The sequence below is a fragment of the Strongylocentrotus purpuratus genome, unplaced genomic scaffold (genome assembly GCF_000002235.5).
Source record: "Strongylocentrotus purpuratus isolate Spur 01 unplaced genomic scaffold, Spur_5.0 spur5_scaffold_8, whole genome shotgun sequence".
NCBI lineage: Eukaryota > Metazoa > Echinodermata > Echinoidea > Camarodonta > Strongylocentrotidae > Strongylocentrotus > Strongylocentrotus purpuratus.
This window is the reverse complement of record NW_022145614.1, coordinates 580,406-597,764: the sequence shown is the minus strand read 5'-3', so window position 1 is coordinate 597,764 and position 17,359 is coordinate 580,406. Positions and strand designations below refer to the sequence as shown.

General features: G+C 37.8%; 4 long non-coding RNA genes across 4 annotated transcripts; all 4 read right to left on the bottom strand.

Annotated features, from left to right (window-relative positions):
* Positions 1 to 3,078: 3,078 nt before the first annotated feature.
* On the bottom strand, positions 3,079 to 3,902 carry LOC115920353. The gene is made up of 3 exons (XR_004062360.1): positions 3,841 to 3,902; positions 3,475 to 3,534; positions 3,079 to 3,143 (listed from the first exon to the last, which is right to left on the bottom strand). It is a non-coding gene; the product is annotated as an uncharacterized LOC115920353 (long non-coding RNA).
* Positions 3,903 to 10,747: 6,845 nt separating this feature from the next.
* On the bottom strand, positions 10,748 to 12,495 carry LOC115920209. Its single transcript, XR_004062252.1, has 3 exons — positions 12,434 to 12,495; positions 11,144 to 11,203; positions 10,748 to 10,812 (listed from the first exon to the last, which is right to left on the bottom strand). It is a non-coding gene; the product is annotated as an uncharacterized LOC115920209 (long non-coding RNA).
* A 1,535-nt stretch (positions 12,496 to 14,030) lies between these two features.
* LOC115920211 lies at positions 14,031 to 14,894 on the bottom strand. Its single transcript, XR_004062256.1, has 3 exons — positions 14,802 to 14,894; positions 14,431 to 14,490; positions 14,031 to 14,095 (listed from the first exon to the last, which is right to left on the bottom strand). It is a non-coding gene; the product is annotated as an uncharacterized LOC115920211 (long non-coding RNA).
* A 290-nt stretch (positions 14,895 to 15,184) lies between these two features.
* On the bottom strand, positions 15,185 to 16,911 carry LOC115920183. The gene is made up of 4 exons (XR_004062233.1): positions 16,819 to 16,911; positions 16,452 to 16,511; positions 16,048 to 16,122; positions 15,185 to 15,290 (listed from the first exon to the last, which is right to left on the bottom strand). It is a non-coding gene; the product is annotated as an uncharacterized LOC115920183 (long non-coding RNA).
* Between the last annotated feature and the right edge of the window lie 448 nt (positions 16,912 to 17,359).

Sequence of the window (17,359 nt, the reverse complement as noted above, 5' to 3'; positions counted from 1 at the left end):
ATGATATCTAAATCCTAGCTTTTGACGCTAGGGCGGCTGCCGAGAACAAGATGTTGCTTTACGTTGCAACATATTCTATGAACATGAAAGTAAAAGTAAAATAGAGAGGGAGAGAGAGAGAGAGAGAGAGAGAGCGAGAAAGAAAGAAAGAGAGAGATGAAAGAGAAAGAGAAAGAGCAAGAGAGAGAAAAAGAGAGAGAGAGAGAGGGAGAGGTGGTGTAAATGAAGTTTTCTTACGAGTCGTTGTGGCAGGGTATGAGGTGGTGGGTTCCGTCGTAGACATCGTTGTTGTATCTTGTGTAGTAGTTGATTCTGAGGAATAAATATGATATACACCTGATGATATGTCCTGGGGCAAAATAAATTTAAATTCATATTTACCCAAATTTAACAAATCTTACTGGACATATCATCACATGATATTTAATTCCTTGCTTTTGACGCCAAGGCGGCTGCCGAGAACAAGATGTTGCTTCACATTATAACATAGTCTATAAACATGAAAGTAAAAATGAAATAGAGAGAGAGAGAGAGAGAGAGAGAGAGAGAGAGCGAGAAAGAAAGAAAGAGAGAGATGAGAGAGAAAGAGAAAGAGCATGAGAGAGAAAAAAAGAGAGAGAGAGGGAGAGGTGGTGTAAATGAAGTTTTCTTACGAGTCGTTGTGGCAGGGTATGAGGTGGTGGGTTCCGTCGTAGACATCGTTGTGGTATCTTGTGTAGTAGTTGATTCTGAGAAATAAATATGATATATAAACCTGATGATATGTCCTGGGGCAAAATAAATTTAAATTCATATTTACTCAAATTTAACAAATCTTACTGGACATATCATCACATGATATTTAATTCCTTGCTTTTGACGCCAAGGCGGCTGCCGAAAACAAGATGTTGCTTCACAGTGTAACATATTCTACAAACATGAAAGTAACAATGAAATAGAGAGAGAGAGAGAGAGAGAGAGAGAGAGAGAGAGGAAAATAGACACATGAAGAGAAAAAAAAAACAGAGAAAGAGAAAGAGAGAGAGAGAGATGAAAGAGAGAAAGAGAGAGAGTGGGAGAATTGGTGTAAATGAAGTTTTCTTACGAGTTGTTTTGGAAGGAAGTGAGGTGGTGGGTTCCGTAGTAGATATCTTTGTGGGGTCTTGCGTAGTAGTTGATTCTGAGGAATAAATATGATATACACCTGATGATATGTCCTGGGGCAAAAAAATAATTAAATTCATATTTACCCAAATTTAACAAATCTTACTAGACAAATCACCAAATGATATCTAAATTCTAGCTTTTGACGCTAGGGCGGCTGCCGAGAACAAGATGTTGCTTTACGTTGCAACATATTCTATAAACATGAAAGTAAAAGTAAAATAGAGAGGGAGAGAGAGAGAGAGAGCGAGAAAGAAAGAAAGAGAGAGATGAAAGAGAAAGAGCAAGAGAGAGAAAAAAAGAGAGAGAGAGAGAGAGAGGGAGAGGTGGTGTAAATGAAGTTTTCTTACGAGTCGTTGTGGCAGGGTATGAGGTGGTGGGTTCCGTCGTAGACATCGTTGTTGTATCTTGTGTAGTAGTTGATTCTGAGGAATAAATATGATATACACCTGATGATATGTCCTTGGGCAAAAAATAATTAAATTCATATTTACCCAAATTTAACAAATCTTACTAGACAAATCACCAAATGATATCTAAATTCTAGCTTTTGACGCTAGGGCGGCTGCCGAGAACAAGATGTTGCTTTACGTTGCAACATATTCTATAAACATGAAAGTAAAAGTAAAATAGAGAGGGAGAGAGAGAGAGAGAGCGAGAAAGAAAGAAAGAGAGAGATGAAAGAGAAAGAGCAAGAGAGAGAAAAAAAGAGAGAGAGAGAGAGAGAGGGAGAGGTGGTGTAAATGAAGTTTTCTTACGAGTCGTTGTGGCAGGGTATGAGTTGGTGGGTTCCGTCGTAGACATCGTTGTTGTATCTTGTGTAGTAGTTGATTCTGAGGAATAAATATGATATACACCTGATGATATGTCCTGGGGCAAAATAAATTTAAATTCATATTTACCCAAATTTAACAAATCTTACAGCACGAATCATCACATGATATTTAATTCCTTGCTTTTGACGCCAAGGCGGCTGCCGAGAACAAGATGTTGCTTCACATTATAACATAGTCTATAAACATGAAAGTAAAAATGAAATAGAGAGAGAGCGAGAAAGAAAGAAAGAAAGAGATGAGAGAGAAAGAGAAAGAGCATGAGAGAGAAAAAAAGAGAGAGAGAGGGAGAGGTGGTGTAAATGAAGTTTTCTTACGAGTCGTTGTGGCAGGGTATGAGGTGGTGGGTTCCGTCGTAGACATCGTTGTGGTATGTCCTGGGCAAAATAAATTTAAATTCATATTTACCCAAATTTAACAAATCTTACTGGACATATCATCACATGATATTTAATTCCTTGCTTTTGACGCCAAGGCGGCTGCCGAGAACAAGATGTTGCTTCACATTGTAACATATTCTATAAACATGAAATTAAAAGTGAAATAGAGAGAGAGAGAGAGAGAGAGAGGAAAATAGACACATAAAGAGAAAGAAAAAAACAGAGAAAGAGAAAGAGAGAGAGAGATGAAAGAGAGAAAGAGAGAGAGTGGGAGAATTGGTGTAAATGAGGTTTTCTTACGAGTTGTTTTGGAAGGAAGTGAGGTGGTGGGTTCCGTAGTAGATATCTTTGTGGGGTCTTGCGTAGTAGTTGATTCTGAGGAATAAATATGATATACACCTGATGATATGTCCTGGGGCAAAAAAAAAAAAAATTCATTCTTACCCAAATTTAACAAATCTTACTAGACAAATCACCAAATGATATCTAAATTCTAGCTTTTGACGCTAGGGCGGCTGCCGAGAACAAGATGTTGCTTTACGTTGCAACATATTCTATAAACATGAAAGTAAAAGTAAAATAGAGAGGGAGCGAGAGAGAGAGAGCGAGAAAGAAAGAAAGAGAGAGATGAAAGAGAAAGAGAAAGAGCAAGAGAGAGAAAAAGAGAGAGAGAGAGAGAGAGGGAGAGGTGGTGTAAATGAAGTTTTCTTACGAGTCGTTGTGGCAGGGTATGAGTTGGTGGGTTCCGTCGTAGACATCGTTGTTGTATCTTGTGTAGTAGTTGATTCTGAGGAATAAATATGATATACACCTGATGATATGTCCTGGGGCAAAATAAATTTAAATTCATATTTACCCAAATTTAACAAATCTTACAGCACGAATCATCACATGATATTTAATTCATTGCTTTTGACGCCAAGGCGGCTGCCGAGAACAAGATGTTGCTTCACATTATAACATAGTCTATAAACATGAAAGTAAAATTGAAATAGAGAGAGAGAGAGAGAGAGAGAGCGAGAAAGAAAGAAAGAAAGAGATGAGAGAGAAAGAGAAAGAGCATGAGAGAGAAAAAAAGAGAGAGAGAGGGAGAGGTGGTGTAAATGAAGTTTTCTTACGAGTCGTTGTGGCAGGGTATGAGGTGGTGGGTTCCGTCGTAGACATCGTTGTGGTATGTCCTGGGCAAAATAAATTTAAATTCATATTTACCCAAATTTAACAAATCTTACTGGACATATCATCACATGATATTTAATTCCTTGCTTTTGACGCCAAGGCGGCTGCCGAGAACAAGATGTTGCTTCACATTGTAACATATTCTATAAACATGAAATTAAAAGTGAAATAGAGAGAGAGAGAGAGAGAGAGAGAGGAAAATAGACACATAAACAGAAAGAAAAAAAACAGAGAAAGAGAAAGAGAGAGAGAGATGAAAGAGAGAAAGAGAGAGAGTGGGAGAATTGGTGTAAATGAAGTTTTCTTACGAGTTGTTTTGGAAGGATGTGAGGTGGTGGGTTCCGTAGTAGATATCTTCGTGGGGTCTTGCGTAGTAGTTGATTCTGGGGAATAAATATGATATACACCTGATGATATGTCCTGGGGCAAAATAAATTTAAATTCATATTTACCCAAATTTAACAAATCTTACTAGACAAATCACCAAATGATATCTAAATTCTAGCTTTTGACGTTAGGGCGGCTGCCGAGAACAAGATGTTGCTTTACGTTGCAACATATTCTATAAACATGAAAGTAAAAGTAAAATAGAGAGGGAGAGAGAGAGAGAGAGAGAGAGCGAGAAAGAAAGAAAGAGAGAGATGAAAGAGAAAGAGAAAGAGCAAGAGAGAGAAACAGAGAGAGAGAGAGAGGGAGAGGTGGTGTAAATGAAGTTTTCTTACGAGTCGTTGTGGCAGGGTATGAGGTGGTGGGTTCCGTCGTAGACATCGTTGTTGTATCTTGTGTAGTAGTTGATTCTGAGGAATAAATATGATATATAAACCTGATGATATGTCCTGGGGCAAAATAAATTTAAATTCATATTTACCCAAATTTAACAAATCTTACAGCACGAATCATCACATGATATTTAATTCCTTGCTTTTGACGCCAAGGCGGCTGCCGAGAACAAGATGTTGCTTCACATTATAACATAGTCTATAAACATGAAAGTAAAAATGAAATAGAGAGAGAGCGAGAAAGAAAGAAAGAAAGAGATGAGAGAGAAAGAGAAAGAGCATGAGAGAGAAAAAAAGAGAGAGAGAGGGAGAGGTGGTGTAAATGAAGTTTTCTTACGAGTCGTTGTGGCAGGGTATGAGGTGGTGGGTTCCGTCGTAGACATCGTTGTGGTATGTCCTGGGCAAAATAAATTTAAATTCATATTTACCCAAATTTAACAAATCTTACTGGACATATCATCACATGATATTTAATTCCTTGCTTTTGACGCCAAGGCGGCTGCCGAGAACAAGATGTTGCTTCACATTGTAACATATTCTATAAACATGAAATTAAAAGTGAAATAGAGAGAGAGAGAGAGAGAGAGAGAGAGGAAAATAGACACATAAAGAGAAAGAAAAAAACAGAGAAAGAGAAAGAGAGAGAGAGATGAAAGAGAGAAAGAGAGAGAGTGGGAGAATTGGTGTAAATGAGGTTTTCTTACGAGTTGTTTTGGAAGGAAGTGAGGTGGTGGGTTCCGTAGTAGATATCTTTGTGGGGTCTTGCGTAGTAGTTGATTCTGAGGAATAAATATGATATACACCTGATGATATGTCCTGGGGCAAAAAAAAAAAAAATTCATTCTTACCCAAATTTAACAAATCTTACTAGACAAATCACCAAATGATATCTAAATTCTAGCTTTTGACGCTAGGGCGGCTGCCGAGAACAAGATGTTGCTTTACGTTGCAACATATTCTATAAACATGAAAGTAAAAGTAAAATAGAGAGGGAGCGAGAGAGAGAGAGCGAGAAAGAAAGAAAGAGAGAGATGAAAGAGAAAGAGAAAGAGCAAGAGAGAGAAAAAGAGAGAGAGAGAGAGAGAGAGGGAGAGGTGGTGTAAATGAAGTTTTCTTACGAGTCGTTGTGGCAGGGTATGAGTTGGTGGGTTCCGTCGTAGACATCGTTGTTGTATCTTGTGTAGTAGTTGATTCTGAGGAATAAATATGATATACACCTGATGATATGTCCTGGGGCAAAATAAATTTAAATTCATATTTACCCAAATTTAACAAATCTTACAGCACGAATCATCACATGATATTTAATTCATTGCTTTTGACGCCAAGGCGGCTGCCGAGAACAAGATGTTGCTTCACATTATAACATAGTCTATAAACATGAAAGTAAAATTGAAATAGAGAGAGAGAGAGAGAGAGAGAGAGCGAGAAAGAAAGAAAGAAAGAGATGAGAGAGAAAGAGAAAGAGCATGAGAGAGAAAAAAGAGAGAGAGAGGGAGAGGTGGTGTAAATGAAGTTTTCTTACGAGTCGTTGTGGCAGGGTATGAGGTGGTGGGTTCCGTCGTAGACATCGTTGTGGTATGTCCTGGCAAAATAAATTTAAATTCATATTTACCCAAATTTAACAAATCTTACTGGACATATCATCACATGATATTTAATTCCTTGCTTTTGACGCCAAGGCGGCTGCCGAGAACAAGATGTTGCTTCACATTGTAACATATTCTATAAACATGAAATTAAAAGTGAAATAGAGAGAGAGAGAGAGAGAGAGAGAGGAAAATAGACACATAAACAGAAAGAAAAAAACAGAGAAAGAGAAAGAGAGAGAGAGATGAAAGAGAGAAAGAGAGAGAGTGGGAGAATTGGTGTAAATGAAGTTTTCTTACGAGTTGTTTTGGAAGGATGTGAGGTGGTGGGTTCCGTAGTAGATATCTTCGTGGGGTCTTGCGTAGTAGTTGATTCTGAGGAATAAATATGATATACACCTGATGATATGTCCTGGGGCAAAATAAATTTAAATTCATATTTACCGAAATTTAACAAATCTTACTAGACAAATCACCAAATGATATCTAAATTCTAGCTTTTGACGTTAGGGCGGCTGCCGAGAACAAGATGTTGCTTTACGTTGCAACATATTCTATAAACATGAAAGTAAAAGTAAAATAGAGAGGGAGAGAGAGAGAGAGAGAGAGAGCGAGAAAGAAAGAAAGAGAGAGATGAAAGAGAAAGAGAAAGAGCAAGAGAGAGAAACAGAGAGAGAGAGAGAGGGAGAGGTGGTGTAAATGAAGTTTTCTTACGAGTCGTTGTGGCAGGGTATGAGGTGGTGGGTTCCGTCGTAGACATCGTTGTTGTATCTTGTGTAGTAGTTGATTCTGAGGAATAAATATGATATATAAACCTGATGATATGTCCTGGGGCAAAATAAATTTAAATTCATATTTACCCAAATTTAACAAATCTTACTGTACATATCATCACATGATATTTAATTCCTTGCTTTTGACGCCAAGGCGGCTGCCGAAAACAAGATGTTGCTTCACAGTGTAACATATTCTACAAACATGAAAGTAACAATGAAATAGAGAGAGAGAGAGAGAGAGAGAGAGGAAAATAGACACATGAAGAGAAAAAAAGAAACAGAGAAAGAGAAAGAGAGAGAGAGATGAAAGAGAGAAAGAGAGAGAGTGGGAGAATTGGTGTAAACGAAGTTTTCTTACGAGTTGTTTTGGAAGGAAGTGAGGTGGTGGGTTCCGTAGTAGATATCTTCGTGGGGTCTTGCGTAGTAGTTGATTCTGAGGAATAAATATGATATACACCTGATGATATGTCCTGCGGCAAAATAAATTTAAATTCATATTTACCCAAATTTAACAAATCTTACTAGACAAATCACCAAATGATATCTAAATTCTAGCTTTTGACGCTAGGGCGGCTGCCGAGAACAAGATGTTGCTTTACGTTGCAACATATTCTATAAACATGAAAGTAAAAGTAAAATAGAGAGGGAGCGAGAGAGAGAGAGCGAGAAAGAAAGAAAGAGAGAGATGAAAGAGAAAGAGAAAGAGCAAGAGAGAGAAAAAGAGAGAGAGAGAGAGAGAGGGAGAGGTGGTGTAAATGAAGTTTTCTTACGAGTCGTTGTGGCAGGGTATGAGTTGGTGGGTTCCGTCGTAGACATCGTTGTTGTATCTTGTGTAGTAGTTGATTCTGAGGAATAAATATGATATACACCTGATGATATGTCCTGGGGCAAAATAAATTTAAATTCATATTTACCCAAATTTAACAAATCTTACAGCACGAATCATCACATGATATTTAATTCATTGCTTTTGACGCCAAGGCGGCTGCCGAGAACAAGATGTTGCTTCACATTATAACATAGTCTATAAACATGAAAGTAAAATTGAAATAGAGAGAGAGAGAGAGAGAGAGCGAGAAAGAAAGAAAGAAAGAGATGAGAGAGAAAGAGAAAGAGCATGAGAGAGAAAAAAAGAGAGAGAGAGGGAGAGGTGGTGTAAATGAAGTTTTCTTACGAGTCGTTGTGGCAGGGTATGAGGTGGTGGGTTCCGTCGTAGACATCGTTGTGGTATGTCCTGGGCAAAATAAATTTAAATTCATATTTACCCAAATTTAACAAATCTTACTGGACATATCATCACATGATATTTAATTCCTTGCTTTTGACGCTAAGGCGGCTGCCGAGAACAAGATGTTGCTTCACATTGTAACATATTCTATAAACATGAAATTAAAAGTGAAATAGAGAGAGAGAGAGAGAGAGAGAGAGAGGAAAATAGACACATAAAGAGAAAGAAAAAAACAGAGAAAGAGAAAGAGAGAGAGAGAGATGAAAGAGAGAAAGAGAGAGAGTGGGAGAATTGGTGTAAATGAAGTTTTCTTACGAGTTGTTTTGGAAGGATGTGAGGTGGTGGGTTCCGTAGTAGATATCTTCGTGGGGTCTTGCGTAGTAGTTGATTCTGAGGAATAAATATGATATACACCTGATGATATGTCCTGGGGCAAAATAAATTTAAATTCATATTTACCCAAATTTAACAAATCTTACTAGACAAATCACCAAATGATATCTAAATTCTAGCTTTTGACGTTAGGGCGGCTGCCGAGAACAAGATGTTGCTTTACGTTGCAACATATTCTATAAACATGAAAGTAAAAGTAAAATAGAGAGGGAGAGAGAGAGAGAGAGAGAGAGAGCGAGAAAGAAAGAAAGAGAGAGATGAAAGAGAAAGAGAAAGAGCAAGAGAGAGAAACAGAGAGAGAGAGAGAGGGAGAGGTGGTGTAAATGAAGTTTTCTTACGAGTCGTTGTGGCAGGGTATGAGGTGGTGGGTTCCGTCGTAGACATCGTTGTTGTATCTTGTGTAGTAGTTGATTCTGAGGAATAAATATGATATATAACCTGATGATATGTCCTGGGGCAAAATAAATTTAAATTCATATTTACCCAAATTTAACAAATCTTACTGTACATATCATCACATGATATTTAATTCCTTGCTTTTGACGCCAAGGCGGCTGCCGAAAACAAGATGTTGCTTCACAGTGTAACATATTCTACAAACATGAAAGTAACAATGAAATAGAGAGAGAGAGAGAGAGAGAGAGAGAGAGAGGAAAATAGACACATGAAGAGAAAAAAAGAAACAGAGAAAGAGAAAGAGAGAGAGAGATGAAAGAGAGAAAGAGAGAGAGTGGGAGAATTGGTGTAAACGAAGTTTTCTTACGAGTTGTTTTGGAAGGAAGTGAGGTGGTGGGTTCCGTAGTAGATATCTTCGTGGGGTCTTGCGTAGTAGTTGATTCTGAGGAATAAATATGATATACACCTGATGATATGTCCTGGGGCAAAATAAATTTAAATTCATATTTACCCAAATTTAACAAATCTTACTAGACAAATCACCAAATGATATCTAAATTCTAGCTTTTGACGCTAGGGCGGCTGCCGAGAACAAGATGTTGCTTTACGTTGCAACATATTCTATGAACATGAAAGTAAAAGTAAAATAGAGAGGGAGAGAGAGAGAGAGAGAGAGAGAGAGCGAGAAAGAAAGAAAGAGAGAGATGAAAGAGAAAGAGAAAGAGCAAGAGCAAGAGAGAGAAACAGAGAGAGAGAGAGAGGGAGAGGTGGTGTAAATGAAGTTTTCTTACGAGTCGTTGTGGCAGGGTATGAGGTGGTGGGTTCCGTCGTAGACATCGTTGTTGTAGCTTGTGTAGTAGTTGATTCTGAGGAATAAATATGATATACACCTGATGATATGTCCTGGGGCAAAATAAATTTAAATTCATATTTACCCAAATTTAACAAATCTTACTGGACATATCATCACATGATATTTAATTCCTTGCTTTTGACGCCAAGGCGGCTGCCGAGAACAAAATGTTGCTTCACATTATAACATAGTCTATAAACATGAAAGTAAAAATGAAATAGAGAGAGAGAGAGAGAGAGAGAGAGCGAGAAAGAAAGAAAGAGAGAGATGAGAGAGAAAGAGAAAGAGCATGAGAGAGAAAAAAAGAGAGAGAGAGGGAGAGGTGGTGTAAATGAAGTTTTCTTACGAGTCGTTGTGGCAGGGTATGAGGTGGTGGGTTCCGTCGTAGACATCGTTGTGGTATCTTGTGTAGTAGTTGATTCTGAGAAATAAATATGATATATAAACCTGATGATATGTCCTGGGGCAAAATAAATTTAAATTCATATTTACCCAAATTTAACAAATCTTACTGTACATATCATCACATGATATTTAATTCCTTGCTTTTGACGCCAAGGCGGCTGCCGAAAACAAGATGTTGCTTCACAGTGTAACATATTCTACAAACATGAAAGTAACAATGAAATAGAGAGAGAGAGAGAGAGAGAGAAAGAGAGAGAGAGGAAAATAGACACATGAAGAGAAAAAAGAAACAGAGAAAGAGAAAGAGAGAGAGAGATGAAAGAGAGAAAGAGAGAGAGTGGGAGAATTGGTGTAAATGAAGTTTTCTTACGAGTTGTTTTGGAAGGATGTGAGGTGGTGGGTTCCGTAGTAGATATCTTCGTGGGGTCTTGCGTAGTAGTTGATTCTGAGGAATAAATATGATATACACCTGATGATATGTCCTGGGGCAAAATAAATTTAAATTCATATTTACCCAAATTTAACAAATCTTACTAGACAAATCACCAAATGATATCTAAATTCTAGCTTTTGACGCTAGGGCGGCTGCCGAGAACAAGATGTTGCTTTACGTTGCAACATATTCTATAAACATGAAAGTAAAAGTAAAATAGAGAGGGAGAGAGAGAGAGAGAGAGCGAGAAAGAAAGAAAGAGAGAGATGAAAGAGAAAGAGAAAGAGCAAGAGAGAGAAAAAGAGAGAGAGAGAGAGAGAGAGGGAGAGGTGGTGTAAATGAAGTTTTCTTACGAGTCGTTGTGGCAGGGTATGAGTTGGTGGGTTCCGTCGTAGACATCGTTGTTGTATCTTGTGTAGTAGTTGATTCTGAGGAATAAATATGATATACACCTGATGATATGTCCTGGGGCAAAATAAATTTAAATTCATATTTACCCAAATTTAACAAATCTTACAGCACGAATCATCACATGATATTTAATTCATTGCTTTTGACGCCAAGGCGGCTGCCGAGAACAAGATGTTGCTTCACATTATAACATAGTCTATAAACATGAAAGTAAAATTGAAATAGAGAGAGAGAGAGAGAGAGAGAGCGAGAAAGAAAGAAAGAAAGAGATGAGAGAGAAAGAGAAAGAGCATGAGAGAGAAAAAAAGAGAGAGAGAGGGAGAGGTGGTGTAAATGAAGTTTTCTTACGAGTCGTTGTGGCAGGGTATGAGGTGGTGGGTTCCGTCGTAGACATCGTTGTGGTATGTCCTGGGCAAAATAAATTTAAATTCATATTTACCCAAATTTAACAAATCTTACTGGACATATCATCACATGATATTTAATTCCTTGCTTTTGACGCCAAGGCGGCTGCCGAGAACAAGATGTTGCTTCACATTGTAACATATTCTATAAACATGAAATTAAAAGTGAAATAGAGAGAGAGAGAGAGAGAGAGAGAGGAAAATAGACACTTTAAGAGAAAGAAAAAAACAGAGAAAGAGAAAGAGAGAGAGAGAGATGAAAGAGAGAAAGAGAGAGAGTGGGAGAATTGGTGTAAATGAAGTTTTCTTACGAGTCGTTGTGGCAGGGTATGAGGTGGTGGGTTCCGTCGTAGACATCGTTGTTGTATCTTGTGTAGTAGTTGATTCTGAGGAATAAATATGATATACACCTGATGATATGTCCTGGGGCAAAATAAATTTAAATTCATATTTACCCAAATTTAACAAATCTTACTGGACATATCATCACATGATATTTAATTCCTTGCTTTTGACGCCAAGGCGGCTGCCGAGAACAAAATGTTGCTTCACATTATAACATATTCTACAAACTTGAAAGTAACAATGAAATAGAGAGAGAGAGAGAGAGAGAGAGAGAGAGAGGAAAATAGACACATGAAGAGAAAAAAAGAAACAGAGAAAGAGAAAGAGAGAGAGAGATGAAAGAGAGAAAGAGAGAGAGTGGGAGCGAGAAAGAAAGAAAGAGAGAGATGAGAGAGAAAGAGAAAGAGCATGAGAGAGAAAAAAAGAGAGAGAGAGGGAGAGGTGGTGTAAATGAAGTTTTCTTACGAGTCGTTGTGGCAGGGTATGAGGTGGTGGGTTCCGTCGTAGACATCGTTGTGGTATCTTGTGTAGTAGTTGATTCTGAGAAATAAATATGATATATAAACCTGATGATATGTCCTGGGGCAAAATAAATTTAAATTCATATTTACCCAAATTTAACAAATCTTACTGGACATATCATCACATGATATTTAATTCCTTGCTTTTGACGCCAAGGCGGCTGCCGAAAACAAGATGTTGCTTCACAGTGTAACATATTCTATAAACATGAAATTAAAAGTGAAATAGAGAGAGAGAGAGAGAGAGAGAGAGAGGAAAATAGACACATAAACAGAAAGAAAAAAACAGAGAAAGAGAAAGAGAGAGAGAGAGATGAAAGAGAGAAAGAGAGAGAGTGGGAGAATTGGTGTAAATGAAGTTTTCTTACGAGTTGTTTTGGAAGGATGTGAGGTGGTGGGTTCCGTAGTAGATATCTTCGTGGGGTCTTGCGTAGTAGTTGATTCTGGGGAATAAATATGATATACACCTGATGATATGTCCTGGGGCAAAATAAATTTAAATTCATATTTACCCAAATTTAACAAATCTTACTAGACAAATCACCAAATGATATCTAAATTCTAGCTTTTGACGTTAGGGCGGCTGCCGAGAACAAGATGTTGCTTTACGTTGCAACATATTCTATAAACATGAAAGTAAAAGTAAAATAGAGAGGGAGAGAGAGAGAGAGAGAGAGAGCGAGAAAGAAAGAAAGAGAGAGATGAAAGAGAAAGAGAAAGAGCAAGAGAGAGAAACAGAGAGAGAGAGAGAGGGAGAGGTGGTGTAAATGAAGTTTTCTTACGAGTCGTTGTGGCAGGGTATGAGGTGGTGGGTTCCGTCGTAGACATCGTTGTTGTATCTTGTGTAGTAGTTGATTCTGAGGAATAAATATGATATATAAACCTGATGATATGTCCTGGGGCAAAATAAATTTAAATTCATATTTACCCAAATTTAACAAATCTTACAGCACGAATCATCACATGATATTTAATTCCTTGCTTTTGACGCCAAGGCGGCTGCCGAGAACAAGATGTTGCTTCACATTATAACATAGTCTATAAACATGAAAGTAAAAATGAAATAGAGAGAGAGCGAGAAAGAAAGAAAGAAAGAGATGAGAGAGAAAGAGAAAGAGCATGAGAGAGAAAAAAAGAGAGAGAGAGGGAGAGGTGGTGTAAATGAAGTTTTCTTACGAGTCGTTGTGGCAGGGTATGAGGTGGTGGGTTCCGTCGTAGACATCGTTGTGGTATGTCCTGGGCAAAATAAATTTAAATTCATATTTACCCAAATTTAACAAATCTTACTGGACATATCATCACATGATATTTAATTCCTTGCTTTTGACGCCAAGGCGGCTGCCGAGAACAAGATGTTGCTTCACATTGTAACATATTCTATAAACATGAAATTAAAAGTGAAATAGAGAGAGAGAGAGAGAGAGAGAGAGGAAAATAGACACATAAAGAGAAAGAAAAAAACAGAGAAAGAGAAAGAGAGAGAGAGATGAAAGAGAGAAAGAGAGAGAGTGGGAGAATTGGTGTAAATGAGGTTTTCTTACGAGTTGTTTTGGAAGGAAGTGAGGTGGTGGGTTCCGTAGTAGATATCTTTGTGGGGTCTTGCGTAGTAGTTGATTCTGAGGAATAAATATGATATACACCTGATGATATGTCCTGGGGCAAAAAAAAAAAAAATTCATTCTTACCCAAATTTAACAAATCTTACTAGACAAATCACCAAATGATATCTAAATTCTAGCTTTTGACGCTAGGGCGGCTGCCGAGAACAAGATGTTGCTTTACGTTGCAACATATTCTATAAACATGAAAGTAAAAGTAAAATAGAGAGGGAGCGAGAGAGAGAGAGCGAGAAAGAAAGAAAGAGAGAGATGAAAGAGAAAGAGAAAGAGCAAGAGAGAGAAAAAGAGAGAGAGAGAGAGAGAGAGGGAGAGGTGGTGTAAATGAAGTTTTCTTACGAGTCGTTGTGGCAGGGTATGAGTTGGTGGGTTCCGTCGTAGACATCGTTGTTGTATCTTGTGTAGTAGTTGATTCTGAGGAATAAATATGATATACACCTGATGATATGTCCTGGGGCAAAATAAATTTAAATTCATATTTACCCAAATTTAACAAATCTTACAGCACGAATCATCACATGATATTTAATTCATTGCTTTTGACGCCAAGGCGGCTGCCGAGAACAAGATGTTGCTTCACATTATAACATAGTCTATAAACATGAAAGTAAAATTGAAATAGAGAGAGAGAGAGAGAGAGAGAGAGAGCGAGAAAGAAAGAAAGAAAGAGATGAGAGAGAAAGAGAAAGAGCATGAGAGAGAAAAAAAGAGAGAGAGAGGGAGAGGTGGTGTAAATGAAGTTTTCTTACGAGTCGTTGTGGCAGGGTATGAGGTGGTGGGTTCCGTCGTAGACATCGTTGTGGTATGTCCTGGGCAAAATAAATTTAAATTCATATTTACCCAAATTTAACAAATCTTACTGGACATATCATCACATGATATTTAATTCCTTGCTTTTGACGCCAAGGCGGCTGCCGAGAACAAGATGTTGCTTCACATTGTAACATATTCTATAAACATGAAATTAAAAGTGAAATAGAGAGAGAGAGAGAGAGAGAGAGAGAGAGAGGAAAATAGACACATAAACAGAAAGAAAAAAACAGAGAAAGAGAAAGAGAGAGAGAGATGAAAGAGAGAAAGAGAGAGAGTGGGAGAATTGGTGTAAATGAAGTTTTCTTACGAGTTGTTTTGGAAGGATGTGAGGTGGTGGGTTCCGTAGTAGATATCTTCGTGGGGTCTTGCGTAGTAGTTGATTCTGAGGAATAAATATGATATACACCTGATGATATGTCCTGGGGCAAAATAAATTTAAATTCATATTTACCGAAATTTAACAAATCTTACTAGACAAATCACCAAATGATATCTAAATTCTAGCTTTTGACGTTAGGGCGGCTGCCGAGAACAAGATGTTGCTTTACGTTGCAACATATTCTATAAACATGAAAGTAAAAGTAAAATAGAGAGGGAGAGAGAGAGAGAGAGAGAGAGCGAGAAAGAAAGAAAGAGAGAGATGAAAGAGAAAGAGAAAGAGCAAGAGAGAGAAACAGAGAGAGAGAGAGAGGGAGAGGTGGTGTAAATGAAGTTTTCTTACGAGTCGTTGTGGCAGGGTATGAGGTGGTGGGTTCCGTCGTAGACATCGTTGTTGTATCTTGTGTAGTAGTTGATTCTGAGGAATAAATATGATATATAAACCTGATGATATGTCCTGGGGCAAAATAAATTTAAATTCATATTTACCCAAATTTAACAAATCTTACTGTACATATCATCACATGATATTTAATTCCTTGCTTTTGACGCCAAGGCGGCTGCCGAAAACAAGATGTTGCTTCACAGTGTAACATATTCTACAAACATGAAAGTAACAATGAAATAGAGAGAGAGAGAGAGAGAGAGAGAGGAAAATAGACACATGAAGAGAAAAAAAGAAACAGAGAAAGAGAAAGAGAGAGAGAGATGAAAGAGAGAAAGAGAGAGAGTGGGAGAATTGGTGTAAACGAAGTTTTCTTACGAGTTGTTTTGGAAGGAAGTGAGGTGGTGGGTTCCGTAGTAGATATCTTCGTGGGGTCTTGCGTAGTAGTTGATTCTGAGGAATAAATATGATATACACCTGATGATATGTCCTGCGGCAAAATAAATTTAAATTCATATTTACCCAAATTTAACAAATCTTACTAGACAAATCACCAAATGATATCTAAATTCTAGCTTTTGACGCTAGGGCGGCTGCCGAGAACAAGATGTTGCTTTACGTTGCAACATATTCTATAAACATGAAAGTAAAAGTAAAATAGAGAGGGAGCGAGAGAGAGAGAGCGAGAAAGAAAGAAAGAGAGAGATGAAAGAGAAAGAGAAAGAGCAAGAGAGAGAAAAAGAGAGAGAGAGAGAGAGAGGGAGAGGTGGTGTAAATGAAGTTTTCTTACGAGTCGTTGTGGCAGGGTATGAGTTGGTGGGTTCCGTCGTAGACATCGTTGTTGTATCTTGTGTAGTAGTTGATTCTGAGGAATAAATATGATATACACCTGATGATATGTCCTGGGGCAAAATAAATTTAAATTCATATTTACCCAAATTTAACAAATCTTACAGCACGAATCATCACATGATATTTAATTCATTGCTTTTGACGCCAAGGCGGCTGCCGAGAACAAGATGTTGCTTCACATTATAACATAGTCTATAAACATGAAAGTAAAATTGAAATAGAGAGAGAGAGAGAGAGAGAGCGAGAAAGAAAGAAAGAAAGAGATGAGAGAGAAAGAGAAAGAGCATGAGAGAGAAAAAAAGAGAGAGAGAGGGAGAGGTGGTGTAAATGAAGTTTTCTTACGAGTCGTTGTGGCAGGGTATGAGGTGGTGGGTTCCGTCGTAGACATCGTTGTGGTATGTCCTGGGCAAAATAAATTTAAATTCATATTTACCCAAATTTAACAAATCTTACTGGACATATCATCACATGATATTTAATTCCTTGCTTTTGACGCTAAGGCGGCTGCCGAGAACAAGATGTTGCTTCACATTGTAACATATTCTATAAACATGAAATTAAAAGTGAAATAGAGAGAGAGAGAGAGAGAGAGAGAGAGGAAAATAGACACATAAAGAGAAAGAAAAAAACAGAGAAAGAGAAAGAGAGAGAGAGATGAAAGAGAGAAAGAGAGAGAGTGGGAGAATTGGTGTAAATGAAGTTTTCTTACGAGTTGTTTTGGAAGGATGTGAGGTGGTGGGTTCCGTAGTAGATATCTTCGTGGGGTCTTGCGTAGTAGTTGATTCTGAGGAATAAATATGATATACACCTGATGATATGTCCTGGGGCAAAATAAATTTAAATTCATATTTACCCAAATTTAACAAATCTTACTAGACAAATCACCAAATGATATCTAAATTCTAGCTTTTGACGTTAGGGCGGCTGCCGAGAACAAGATGTTGCTTTACGTTGCAACATATTCTATAAACATGAAAGTAAAAGTAAAATAGAGAGAGGAGAGAGAGAGAGAGAGAGAGAGAGCGAGAAAGAAAGAAAGAGAGAGATGAAAGAGAAAGAGAAAGAGCAAGAGAGAGAAACAGAGAGAGAGAGAGAGGGAGAGGTGGTGTAAATGAAGTTTTCTTACGAGTCGTTGTGGCAGGGTATGAGGTGGTGGGTTCCGTCGTAGACATCGTTGTTGTATCTTGTGTAGTAGTTGATTCTGAGGAATAAATATGATATATAAACCTGATGATATGTCCTGGGGCAAA